The following is an 11101-nucleotide window of genomic DNA, read 5'->3' as shown; positions in this document are numbered from 1 at the left end:
TTGGAGATATACCAATCCTAGAACTGGAAGGGACCTTGAAAGGTCATTGAGTCCAGCCCCCTGCCTTCACTAGCAGGACCAATTTTTGCCCCAGATTCCTAAGTGGTCCCCTCAAGGATTGAACTCACAACCCTGGGTTTAGCAGGCCAATGCTCAAACCACTGAGCTAGCCCTCCCTCCATGTGTGTGCAACATGCACAGTCTGACGGATATGGGGTGGGTATAAATGCACACAAAAGGCCCGCTCTGATCTGCGTGTGAGCTGTGACCTCTACAGTGTATCGGGGTTTGTGTGAGCTGCATAGTGTGCATGCTCTGACCCATACAATGTGCGTGTGCGCATGCACGAGTGCTCTGACCCATGTAGCGTGTATCTACGTGTGCACACATGCGCTGACCCACATAGTTCATATCTTTGTGTGTGTTTATACACTGCCCCATGCAGTGCGTAGCTGTGTCTGCGTGCGCACAGGCGCACGCTCTGCCCCGTGCAGTGCGTAGCTGTGTATCTCTGTGCACACACCTGCTCTGCCCTGTGCAGTGCGTAGCTGTGTCTGCATGTGCACAGGCGCACGCTCTGCCCCGTGCAGTGCGTAGCTGTGTCTGCATGTGCACAGGCGCACGCTCTGCCCCGTGCAGTGCGTAGCTGTGTCTGCGTGTGCACAGGCACATGCTCTGCCCATTGCAGTGCGTAGCTCTGTCTGTGTGCACAGGCGCATGCTCTGCCCCGTGCAGTGCGTAGCTGTGTCTGCATGTGCACAGGCGCACGCTCTGCCCCATGCAGTGCGTAGCTGTATGTATCTCTGTGCACACACGTGCTCTGCCCCGTGCAGTGCGTAGCTGTGTCCGCGTGTGCACAGGCGCTCGCTCTACCCCGTGCAGTGCGTAGCTGTGTCTGCGTGTGCACAGGCACATGCTCTGCCCCGTGCAGTGCGTAGCTCTGTCTGTGTGCACAGTCGCATGCTCTGCCCCGTGCAGTGCGTAGCTGTGTCTGTGTGCACAGGCGCTCGCTCTACCCCGTGCAGTGCGTAGCTGTATGTATCTCTGTGCACACACGTGCTCTGCCCCATGCAGTGCGTAGCTGTGTCTGTGTGCACAGGCGCTCGCTCTACCCCGTGCAGTGCGTAGCTGTATGTATCTCTGTGCACACACGTGCTCTGCCCATTGCAGTGCGTAGCTGTGTCTGTGTGCACAGGCGCTCGCTCTACCCCGTGCAGTGCGTAGCTGTATGTATCTCTGTGCACACACGTGCTCTGCCCATTGCAGTGCGTAGCTGTGTCTGCATGTGCACAGGCGCACGCTCTGCCCCATGCAGTGCGTAGCTGTGTCTGTGTGCACAGGCGCTCGCTCTACCCCGTGCAGTGCGTAGCTGTGTATCTCTGTGCACACACGTGCTCTGCCCCATGCAGTGCGTAGCTGTGTCTGTGTGCACAGGCGCTCGCTCTACCCCGTGCAGTGCGTAGCTGTGTATCTCTGTGCACACACGTGCTCTGCCCCGTGCAGTGCGTAGCTGTGTCTGTGTGCACAGGCGCACGTTCTGCCCCATGCAGTGTGTAGCTGTGTGTATTTCTGTGCACACACGTGCTCTGCCCCATGCAGTGCATAGCTGTGTGTGTTGCATGAACCCTGAAAGCGGGTGAGGAAGACCCTTTTCCCTGGAAGTGGGGTAGTCCCTCGGCCTCCCCCCGCGGGGCCCGCACCGCCCTGCCGAGCACGCTCAGCTGAGGGCTGATGAGTATTGAGTCTGATTTCACTGACCTGTTGTTGCAATTGCCTCCTTCCTCCTGGGGCGAATTGGGCAGTGCGCAGCAGGGGGTACGGCCCGGCTGATGGGATCTCTGCAGTCACCCACCCATTGGCTGCACGCGGGGTCACAGCTGGCTCCAGCATGGGACACTCCTCCTCCCAGCAGAGCTCGACGGCAGTGCTGGCACCAATCCTGACCAGCCCCACTCCCTGGCTGGTGTAGGTGCTAAGGGTAAGGGCTGTGTGTGCCCAAACGCCACACCCATGGGTGAGTCTGCACAGCTGGGGGCTAAGGGAGAGACCATCACACAGATGGTGCCTAGCCCTCCCCTAAGGGGGCTGTGTCTTGCAGGGGCTGGGGTGGATGCCCCATGACCCCACTGTGCTCGCTCTTGCTGGATTGAACCCCCCATCTCTCCGGCTCCCCCTGGGGCCTGCTGGGCTGAGCACTTTGGACCCCATCCAGAAGGGACGGAAGTAAACTCCAACATGCCTCCTTCCCCCCACTTGCCAACACAGGGCGTAGCCACAACCAGGATCTGCGAGGCAGGGGACACTGACACAGGCTGGGGGGCACTTACATGGACACCCCACTGTTAGCAGCTTTCCCTGCTGTGCACCTCTCTCCTGGCCCCTCATCTCTTAAGAACATAAGAACGGCCACATGGGTCAGACCAAAGGTCCATCTATCCCAGTAGCCTGTCTACCGACCGTGGCCAATGCCAGGTGCTTTAGAGGGAATGAACAGAACAGGGCAGTCATTGAGTGATCCATCCCCTGTCATCCACTGCCAGTTTCTGGCAGTCAGAGGCTAGGGCCTCCCCGAGCATGGGGTTGCGTCCCTGCCCATCCTGGCTAATAGCCATTGATGGACCTGTCCTCATTGCAGCAGCTTGGGCTCCCAGGCCCACCTGATCCCCTGGGCTGAGCTCAGGTGACTGGACAGAGTATCTGCCAGAGACAATGTTCACGTTGCCATTTTTAGCACGCTACCTTGTCAGCTCCCCTATAAACGCCCCTTGCATGCGTCCACCTCTCCCTGGTTGGAGCGAAGAGGGAAGTTACCTGGCCACAGAACAAGCGGAGCATGGCCAGGTGCAGGGCAAGCTCCCTACCCCGCCCATGCCTTCACCTTGCCCAGGTGGGATCCTCTCAAGGGATGAGTTTGGTTTCTGCAGCCTTTCAGTCCTTGACTTGTGGCCACGACCAAGGGGCCCAGTTAACACCACTTGTGATGGTGGTTTCCTGCGGGGGACAGCTGGGCACTGGCAGCCAGGCTGAGACCCATCCCGCTCATTTCACATGGTCTAGCACAGAGTCACAGAGGATACCAGCCCTTTTCGGTCTCCACCCAGCTCCTGGAGGTGGGAAGCGTCAGCTCCCATTGCCAACCCCTTGAAAGCAGCCATCCCTCCCTTCTGCTTGGACAGCGTTGTTTTCCTGAGCGCAGTGAGGACTGAGACCCTACGTTTTTGATCCATGCCAGGCACGGTCAGCCTTGGTGCCCCATGTTGTACAGGTGCATTTCCCATGGGGAGTGGAGACTTCAAGGGTGCTGGGGTTAATCTGACAGGAACGGAGCCCTAGAGGTGCCCCCAAAAGCCATCTCCTGGGGATCCCTTCAGCCCCATGCTCACCAGGGATGCTGAGCCATCCTGATTCCTCCGAGAGCCCCGTGGCCACGAACAAGGACACGTCACCCCCGCTGGGGCTCTGAACTCCCCCAGGGGGGTCCTGTCACACAGCACTTGCTGCAAACAAGCCCGGCTCTGTCTGCTTTGATGCCGGTTTTCACAAGGAGATTGAATGGGCTGCACCTGCTTAACATTCCCGGCGCTTCCGCCTGGGCGGGATGAATGCGCTCCCAGACTCCCGCGCACGTCTCGGAGCCGTTTCCAAGGGGACCAACCGAGAGGCCGCTCGGCCAGGCCTCAGGCTTGCTGCCGTGCCTGGGGGTGGGTAGAGAGGCTGGAGCGCTACAGCCGCTGGCTGCCTGGGAAAGGATCCTCGCATGATTAGTGCAGAGCCCACTTCCAGCCCACCCCGTACTGCCCTCCTGGAGCGCCCACACCATCACCGTGAGACGCAGCCACTCCCGCTCTCCGTCTTGGAGGCGTCTGGCCATGCAATGGGGGGGGGGAGGGTGAGCCTTCCCTCTCCCCCTCCCCCCTTTGGAGATTGTAAACTCTTTGGGGCTGGGTCAGACTCGCAGTCTGGCTAATCCAGTGTCTTCGTCCAAGAGCAGCCAGTGCCAGCTGCTCCAGAGGAAGGTGGGCAGAGGTGCGATTCTCCTCTCACTACATGGCTGTGCAGCACCATGAGTCCTGGATCCCAGCACTACCACAACACAGTGAATCAATACTGCCGTGGGGACGCTGAGGACAGGAGCGAGGGGCCATGGAGGAGCCATGCAGGGAACGCTCACCCACAGGACAGCACCACGCACCTGCCTCTCCCACAAGGCCCACGAGCTAGGCTTGCCACCGTTCTAATTGCTGGTAACTGGACCTCCAAGGCCCCAGCCCCTGCTCTGCCTCTTCCCCTCCCCAAGACCCTGCCCTGGTCACTTGCTCCTCTCCTCCCCTCGCTCGCTGGATAGTCTCAAGGAGCCTGGCTGCAATAGGAGGTGGCGCCGGCTGAGCAGCGGCTGGTGTGGGTTAATGGCCCAGCGCCTTCTCCTGCCCCGTGGTATCTGGGCTTTTGGGTCGGGTGCCATTTAGGGTTGCCGGGTGCCTGGTTTTCAACACGAAAGTCTGGTTGAAAAGGGGACCTGGCAACCCTACATCACAACCGGACACAGAAGCCCGAACCCGGACAGGTGGCAACCCTACACGAGCTGCCAGCCAAGAATGTTCATTGGCGTCTCTCCCTCCCTTGTTTGTAGGGTCTGGATAAAAATACCCTGAGAACCGAAGTAGCAAGACAGGTGCCGTCCTCCCATCCAGCAGATGCTGTCTGGCATCTGGGTGGGTAGCTCTTTGGGGTATGGGCCAGGTGTCCCCTGCAGTCTGTTCTGAAGCACCCGCTGAGCTTTGAGTTGTGCTGAAATACAACAGCACTCAGCAGTCCCCACGTTCATTGTTAGCGCGATTAATGCTGTGTATTACGGCAGCGCCCCTGTTACAGTTGGGGCCCTGTGGTGTTAGGGGCTGTACGGACAGACAGTGAGAGAGGGTCCCAGACCCAGAAGCGCACAGATTCAGAGGCAGGAACACAGGCTTTTGGGAACTTTCACTGCAAAAACACAGGGGCCGAGTGCGGTCAGGCGCCTACGGCGTTTGGCAGCCGCCCTGCGGGAGCTTTGTGGATCCCAGCAGTGCCTATACACAGGCGCTAGGCACTTAAGCAGCCTGGGGAGCGTAGCCCAAAGACCTGGCAGCTACACTTCAAGACACGGGTCAGCAGGGGGACAGCAAGGAACCAGTGGGATGAACCGTGGTCACCACTCACCAGTGGCCTAACTGTGGTTCAAAGTTCTTTGCTACCTGCCATCACTACCACCCTGGGAGGGTGGGAAACGCGGCCTCCGGTCAGAGCCAGGACCCTACGGCCGAGTCAGTACCAGGATCAGAACTCAGGGCTTCCCAAGTCCACACCCTGTGCTCCCACCGCTCCCTCCATCACCCAGCCTGCCCACGGGGGCTCCAGCAGAAGCCGGCTCGCTGCAGAGCGACGAGACAGCCCCACTTCCAGGCAAGGTCCCGGGGGAACCAGGCAACGAGTCCAGAGCAGAGTCTCCTCTATTATTAACGAGCACATTTAACGATCACCGCCTGCATGAAACATCATCCCAGGCACCCTGCATCCCAAACCAGCAGCATCAGCCTCTAACCCGCTCTGAGCTTTTCCCACAAAGCACCTCCCCTCACTCTTGGCCCAGTGGGAGGTGTGTGTGGGGGGGAGAAGCCCCATCTTTTCCAGCGTCTGATGCATTGACATCTCTATTCCTCTATCCCAGGGATCTCAGATTCTGTCTCTTCCCTGCTCCCAGCTCCCTGGTTTCTCCTACGGACCCCGCACCCATCCTGTGTCTTCCCCTCCCCAACCCTACTGCCTCTTGCAGAGCCGCCGGGGAGTCTTGATCCCACACTCTTTCCTACCTATGGGTTTATAGATCATAGAATCTCAGGGTTGGAAGGGACCTCAAGAGGTATCTAGTCCAACCCCCTGCTCAAAGCAGGACCAATCCCCAACTAAATCCCCAAATGGCCCCCTCAAGGATTGAGCTCCTAACCCTGGGTTTAGCAGGCCAGTGCTCAAACCACTGAGCTATTAGTGCCCATCCCCATAGCAGCTGAGACCGTGCCTCTTCTTAAAGGGACAGAGCGCTGTCTTCCCCCCACCCCACTCCCAGCTCGATTCCAACAAGAGCCCTCAGTCAAAGGAGGGGAGGGGTTGGCCACACCCTAGCTCCTTCCTCTAGCTGTGGAGCCGTGTTGTCCACACCCCGCCCCCCCATCCATCCCTGGTGGCTGCCTCCTCTCTGAGGGCCTGCTGTCACCACAGGGACATGAGCCAGGCAGGCTCCATCCCCACCCCCAGCCCTTTGCTTTCCCCCATCCCTCCCTGACCTACCCCTGAGCCCAGCCCTGGGACGGCCCAGGGGCAGCAAATGGAAATGGGGGTGGGGGGGGACCCTGTAAGGGGGGCTGTGAGGGGCCACCCTGCTGAAGGGGAAGTCCGGGGCCTGGTATGAGGCCAGCTCTAATGGCCGCTGCGACACCCCCAAGCCAGAAAGCACGGCAACCACAGGGGACTTCAGTTGGGGGGCAGTGGGAGATGGGGCCGGTCAGCTCAGAAGGGGAAGAGCAGCGATTCCTTAGAATAAATCCAGTAGCAGGAACAAAAGGCCCATCACAAGCACCCCTGCCCGGCCCCCTCCCTATTCACCCCTCAATACCCACCCACTCACATGCCCCCACCCCTCCCTACTCAGCACCCACGCCCTCACCAGCCTCCTCCTTACTCACTCCCTCCACTCCCTGCCTCCACCATGCCCCCTACTTACCCCCCTCACCCGATGTGCCCCCTCTCTACTCACCCTCACCATGTCTCCTCCCTACTCACCCTTCAACACCCAGCCCCTCCCCCTCCTTACTCACCATGTCCCGTCCCTACTAATCCCCACCCCCTCACCATCCCCTTCCCTATTCACCCCCTATATCTCCCTACTCACTCTCCAACCCCTCACATGCCCCCTCTCCTTACTCCCTGCCCTCCCCCACCATGTCCCCCACTGCACCCTGACAGTCACAAGTGGGGGAGGGATAGCTCAGTGGGTTGAGCATTGGCCTGCTAAACCCAGGGTTGTGAGTTCAATCCTTGAGGGGGCCATTTAGAGATCTGGGGCAAAAATTGGTCCTGCTGTGAAGGCAGGGGACTGGGCTCAATGACCTTTCAAGGTCCCTTCCAGTTCTAGGAGATAGGATACCTCCATATTTAAAAAAAAAAAAAAAGTGTTGGGACAGGGCCCAACTAATTATGTATCAAATTAAAAACAATCAGGTACCCTGGACTGACTGGCTTAGTCACTTGGGACCAGATTTTTAAAGACAAAACCCCACTAAGTGCCTAAACCCCTTGAAACATGCAGCCCTTTCCCCTTTAATCGTGTACACACCTGCATCTTTTAAATGACCGGCTGCCAATCCAGGCTCTCTCACCTGCCACTGCAGAGTCCAGGCCCTGGGCCAGGGACATTGGCTCCAGCTCGCTGCAGAGCGGAGAGGCTCCTGATTAGATCTCAGGACAGCACTGGGGAATTCAAAGGCAGCTTGGGATGAGCAGTGTTCCTCTCGCTGCCCTGCGTCCCTTCGCTGGTGTGTGCGCGTCAGGTGAAACGATGCTTATTGACAACACTAACCCTTCCAAGGGCAGGTATGTCCTTTGCTCCGTTATGAAAGACCTGGGTTCTACTGAGCTCTGCCACAAGTGACCACGTGCACTTAAGTTACCTTGTTTATCACATTGTATGAAACTCGATTCAATTCTGTCTCCAGCTCTCTCTAGCCCAGAGGTGGGAAAACTACGGCCCAAGGGCCACATCTGGCCCATCCTGCCTGGCCCCTGACCGGGGAGGCTAGCCCCTAGCCCCTCCCCCGGAGCAGCAGCTCGCCCTGCTGCCGGTGCAATGCTCTGGGTGGCGGGGCTGCTAGCACTTGCCGGGCAGCGCAGCTGCAGAGCTAGCCTGACCTGGTGCTCTGTGCTGCGCGGTGGTGTGGCTGGCTCCAGCCGGGCAGCCTGGCTGCCTGTCCTGGTGCTCTGGGAGGTGCCGTTGTAGCGCCGCCAGCGTTCCAGGCAGCGCGGTAAGGGGACAGTGGGGGTTGGATAGAGGGCAGGGGAGTTTGGGGTGGTGGTCAGGGGGGTGGATGGGGGTCGGGGCGGTCAGAGGGCAGGGAACAGGGGGTGGATGGGGCGGTGGGGGGCAGTCAGGGGACAGGGAGTGGTGTGTGTGTGTGGATGGGGCAGGGGTCCCAGGGAGGCCGTCAGGGGACAAGAAGCAGGAGGGGTTAGATAAGGGGCAGGGCTGGGCCATGCCTGGCTGTTTGGGGAGGCACAGACTCCTCTAACCGACCTCCATACAATTTCGGAAACCTGATGTGGCCCTCAGGCCAAAAAATTTGCCCATCTCTGCTCTAGCCTATTTCCTATTAGATACCTGCAGGGTCCACAAGATGGCAGTCTGCCACCCGGAGTCCGTGAGTCTGCTGGATGTGTCCCTACCTGCCTGGCTCAATAAACCTAACCTGATTGTCTGCCCCACTGGGCTCCCCCCATGACTCATTTTCTGAGGAATCTGCCATATTCACAGCTCTCCAGAAGCTCGGAGAATTCCTGGCAGCGCTGAGATAGTAACTGTCCTTCCTCTGGTCCCTCCCGCTGCAGCTGCACCCTACCTAGAGTTCTCAGAGATAGAAGCAGCCCACTTCGGGTTTGCTTGAACAGAATGCAAATAAAGCAATTGATCCTACTTACACATTTCCCTACATTGCTGAAAACCAAACCACAGTGTCAGGCTAGCGCCTAACCACCCGCACAGTGAAGCCGATTAAACCAACGTAAATTGGAGTGAGCCGTCCGGTTTCTTTGGCCAAGATGAGCAAATTGCAGAGAGTGAGCCACCACCACCAGAGGGAATTCGATTAACATTTTCAGTTTTAATAAGATGAGGTGTCATCAAATAATGCTTACATTTCATCAGTGCCTTTTATCGCCAAGGATACACTTTAGAGATGCGATTGTGCACACGAATCCCTTTACTGCTGAAACGCAGCCACGTCTAAGGTGGAACATGGCAGATGTTTAACAGCTCAGGGCAAGGAGTGAATAGAATGCTGTATCCAATGGAAACTGCAGGGAATGCTTAGGTAGGCAGAATGTAATGTAAAGCCCTGGCTGGGATAATTGACTGGGGATTGGTCCTGCTTTGAGCAGGGGGTTGGACTAGATACCTCCTGAGGTCTCTTCCAAGCCTGATATTCTATGATGGTATCTGGCTCAGACTGATAAAAGCCCTTAATTCGTACAAAAACTGTCACAGAACCTTTAATGACTGAGTGTTCAGGACCTTGGATTTATGTTTCATCCAGATGATGGCACCTCCAGCTGTGCAATGCTATCTGGTACCATACGCTGCGGTACTGGTTGCACAATCCGACAGAAGAGTGCCCCCTCATGAGTCACTCGCTGCTCACATGCACCAGTGGATGTGCAGTCCCAGGGCGGAACTCTCCAGCCTGGATGCATTGGGACCGTTACAAAAATATGTCCCTAAAGTGGTGGCGGCGGCTAAGAGAAAAGATCAGTAGAGTCATGGGAAGCAAAAACACAAAGTGTAAAACATGCTTTAGATGTTTTACTCACACCTTTTGCTCTAAAAAAAGCGTCTTTCATTTAAGGATTTCCAAGCACTTAATGCCATTCTAAAGCCAGCACAAGCCCCCGAACCTGCTTCCCAAGCTGTGACAAAGCGGGAAGTTTTTGTACTAGATTTATGATTCCTATGCATGCCTCAGTTTCCTTCTACACTGGGCCTGGCTATTGGGGGCAAGGTGGGGGAGAAGGATTAAGTCTACTCTCAGGGAAGAACAAGAGACATAGGTGGGCATGTGTCACCTAGCTGTCTGGGGCATTAATGAACAGGCTGGAAAAAACTGACCCAAAGCAACAGAGGATCCTCCGGCAAGACAAAGATGCTCCAACACCTGAAAAATCCACACCTAACAGCTGGAAACCCTGGCAGGCGGGACATGTGAACTGAGCTGGAGAACAAAGAGGAAAAGATGTCAGGTGACTAGAATAGCTGTCCTTTGGGTGGGGACGGGGGTTTAAGAGCTCTCATCTGGGGGAGGGCAAAGGAACAAGAGGGAGCCAGAAATGAAGTCCATCACAGCTTGGTTGGCTCATCATAGCACTGTTTTGACTAGGATGGACTAGGGTTAACTTCTGCCTCTCTTTGCCAACCTAAAGACTTTCAGATTCTGTAGCCAGGTGCTTAATAAATTGTTACCTTGTCTGGAAAGGCTGCCTGTGTTGCTGCAAGTATTCCCTGAGCGCGTTGCGCCCTGAAGGCAGACAGTACAAGCCTCCCGCAAGACTCTGGCTGGGCTGGATTCACTGCAGTGAACCATGGAGAGAGAAAGAGAGGGAGGGATCACTGGGGCTGAAGGCCCAGTCTTGGAATCTTGTCAGCCATGTGCCTGCCCCTTGGACCTGTGGGGGTCTTTGGGGCCTGGCACATTAACGGGGTCACTCCCAATAAACCGGTTACAGGCTGAGGCATAGACCACATCCTGTGACTCCATGACACGAGACACTTGTGCCATTCTATAAACTGGCAGGCTGAGTACCAAGGTCTCCTGACTCCTAGCCCTGGCCTGCAACTCCAAGACCATCCTTCCTCACTATAGATACGAGTTGGAGCATGATTCTTTACCATCATTCTTACAAAGTTGGGCAAGGTCAACCTTATAATAGTATTATATATTATAGTTCTTATACAGCACTTTTCATCCCTGGATCTCAAAGTGCTGAACAAAGAGGGTCGGTATCATCATCCCCATTTTACAGATGGGGAGACTGAGGTAGAGGAATGAAATTACTTGCCCAAGGTCACCCAGCAGGGCAGTGGCAGAGACAGGACTAGAACCCAGGTCTCCGGAATGACAGCGCAGTGCTCTATCCACTAGGCAATTCCACTTTCCATGGCAATATAATAGTGTCCTGAGTGTTAGATCCGGTGCAATGCACAGCATAGACATGGCCATACCTGGCTCGTCTATCCAGACCAAGGGAACAGGGCTAGAATCCTGCTAGGGGCAAAGGTGATTTGGGAACACAGCAGTTAGCACAATTT

The sequence above is a fragment of the Mauremys reevesii genome, linkage group 2 (assembly GCF_016161935.1).
Source record: "Mauremys reevesii isolate NIE-2019 linkage group 2, ASM1616193v1, whole genome shotgun sequence".
NCBI classification, from domain to species: domain Eukaryota; kingdom Metazoa; phylum Chordata; order Testudines; family Geoemydidae; genus Mauremys; species Mauremys reevesii.
The sequence above is the reverse complement of the archived record's forward strand: the minus strand, read 5'-3'. Positions refer to the sequence as shown.